The sequence below is a fragment of the Rhinoderma darwinii genome, chromosome 1 (genome assembly GCF_050947455.1).
Source record: "Rhinoderma darwinii isolate aRhiDar2 chromosome 1, aRhiDar2.hap1, whole genome shotgun sequence".
Taxonomy (NCBI): domain Eukaryota; kingdom Metazoa; phylum Chordata; class Amphibia; order Anura; family Rhinodermatidae; genus Rhinoderma; species Rhinoderma darwinii.
Genome location: NC_134687.1, coordinates 376,425,260 through 376,428,191, shown reverse-complemented (window position 1 = coordinate 376,428,191; position 2,932 = coordinate 376,425,260).

Below are 2,932 nucleotides of genomic sequence, written 5' to 3'. Positions count from 1 at the left end.
CGACCACAGTTCAGGGAGCCGGGTTTCTAGCATCACAGTTATCTATGAACATAGTCCCGGTCCCGTACTGAAAGCATCATTACAGTATGGGACAGTATTCCCGCAGAGAGGCAGGGACTCCCAGCAACACTGATAACTATGATGCTAGGAGTCCGGCTCCATGAATTGTGGTCAGCCTTTGAGATACAGCCGATACACGCTCCGTATGTCACGGACCGAATGCGGCCGTCTGAATAAGGCCTTAGTCTAGTTACACAGTGCGGTGAAATCCCATTTTTTTGCCACAATTTTTGCAAAAACGTGACTTGACCACACTGTGAGAATATAGCCTAAGAGCACTTTTCATGTTTTGTATCTTTTTTTTATGCAATTTTCGTAATTGCGGCACAAATCACGCGGTTGTGCCGCGATTTTTATATAATCGTGGCAAAACTGCGCCATTTTTGCCGCAATTACGAAAATCGCGGCGAAAAAACGCTAGGAAAACGAAAAAATACCAAAAAACTTTTTAACCAACTTTATACAATCTACAAATGGGGTCAGGGGGATGGGAAGCAGGATGGATAGGGGAACATACTCACCAGCCTGCAGGTCCGGTCGGCAGTGTAGAGGAGCTGGCTGGGGGGCGGGATCTCCACACGCAGCTTCAGCACATGCTGCATCTTCCCCGTCCAGTGAAGCTACAACAGGTATGCAGGGGCTGCCGCGAGTGTTGCTAGAGGACTGTCGCTAGGGGGGTCGCTAGGGGGGGGTCGCTAGGGGGGTGCCGCGGGCGTTGCGAGGGGGGGCCCGTGAGCGTTGCGAGGGGGGGCCCGTGAGCGTTACGAGGGGGAGGGCAACAGTCCGAGGGGGGGCGACGGCAGCCCGGCGGGCCACTTTTCTTCATCCATGTGGCCGGGCCCCTGACGGGAGTACCAGTAATACCCCCCTGATGGCGGCCCTGTATGTACACCCTTGAGTGGAGGTAAAATACTCACCTGCTCGGAGGTCATGAGGTAAGAACTCTATAATGTTGTATTGCTGAGGTCTTGCACAAAGGGCCTTCTGCTGTCGGCACCCATTCTTGAGTAGTCATCACCATTGGGTAATGACTATATGCTATTTATTTTTCTTAGTACTACTGTAGCTGCTTGGCTCTTTTTTGAGCTCTGTTCAACTAAAGCAGACTATGATCAGTGACTTCAGCTTACCTGCACTTTTGGGACTCTGTCTCTTCAGAGGATATGGCTGATATTTTCCCCCAGTGCTTTGCACTTCAGGTCTGCCATGCAGGAGTGCTGATTTTCATTACAGCAAGGATAGAATGATTTTGTTACTCACCTCTCCCTGATCCAGTGGCTGATCCTGGTGGCGGCCGCTACTTCCCTGCTTTCAGCTGCCATAGCATAGAACTCTGATGACGTTGGGCCCGGTGGTCTATTTAAAGGGGAATCCAGCCTGACACCTTTGCCTGTGGATACTTTTTCAGCTAATTACTTGTATTTGACACTGATCTTAGACTTGTATCTGGATTCTACGTTTGTCTTATTCTGGCGGATTTGTTGTCTGGTATTTGTAGTTCAACTTTCAGGTTTTGACCCCTGGCCCATCTTCTGATTATATTTTATACTCATCCTCTGGTTTGTCCCAACCTGACCAATCTTCTGGTGACGATCTCTGGCCTCATTCCTCACTTCACCCTTGCTCCAGACGTTCCTCGTTCCGGACTTAACCCTTGTTCCTTGTTTTTTTCAGTATACGCTTGCTGTTAAAATATCCATGGTGTCTGTACACAGTGTGGTCTGTAAACGGGGCAGGTCTGTTCTGTGGTATGTAAACAGGGGTGTTTGGTCTGGGGTCTATATACAGGGGGTCTGGTCTGGGGTCTGTTTAAAGGGAGGTCTGGAGTTTGTATACAGGGAGTTTGGTCTGGGGTGTATTTGCAAAGGGGTCTGGTATGAGGTTTGTATACAGGGGTGGTCTGGTCTGGGGTCAGTATACAGGGACGTCTTGTTTGGGGTCTGTATACCTCCTGCATTGGTTGAAACGTAGCACTATTGACATTGGGATGTGTTAATAAACACTTTTTTACTTTTGCCATATGGATGCTGTACTCAAGTTTTTTGCTACAATTGATTGTCCAGGAGGGATCTCTGGACTTGGAATTTGCATCAAGCTGAAATTGAGTAGCTGTTTTCCGATCAAGTGAATGCTGTGGATAACCAGTTTATCAGTAGTAGAGGCCTTGGCACGGATGGAACTTGACGTGGCAGATAACGCCAAACGTGGCGGATGATACAAGACGTGGTATATGACAGCAGGCGAGGCAGATGACAGCAGACGTAGCAGGTGACATCAGGTGTGGCAGATGACACAACACGACTACAACACTAGAGAAAGGCACAGGAACACACACAATACGAGATACCGGATACAGGAAGCAGGATACGGGAACACTGGGAACATTATACAACTAAGGGACCATTTGAGGGACTAACATGGGAATACATGGGAATACAACAACAACGCTCAGGCAAGGAATGGAGGGGCAGAAACCTTTTTATAGTCCAGGGTGATCTGGGGATAATTTAATGCATATGCGCATGCTGGCCCTTTAAGTCCACGTACCCTAGAGGAAACAACAGAGCTGTGTGGCCACATATGCTGGCGTCTCCTAGGAGGGAGACGGCGGCAAGAAGATAGAGGTCTGCGGCCGTCGGGAGATAAGGAGAGGCGGCGGTCCGCGACAATTACAGTTGCCAATTACAGTGGAGGTGCCAGTTCTCTGCTTGTCAGAGAAGGTGGGATGCCACTGTGCCTGCTTGTTTCTTTCTCTGGCAGAGAAGAAACCAAAGATATATGCATAGCCTCCGCCTCTGTCGAGGATGTAGAGAAGAGAAATAGACGTGCATACTTCTCGTCCTTCTTCCATCTCTTGTGTCCCCATTTGCCC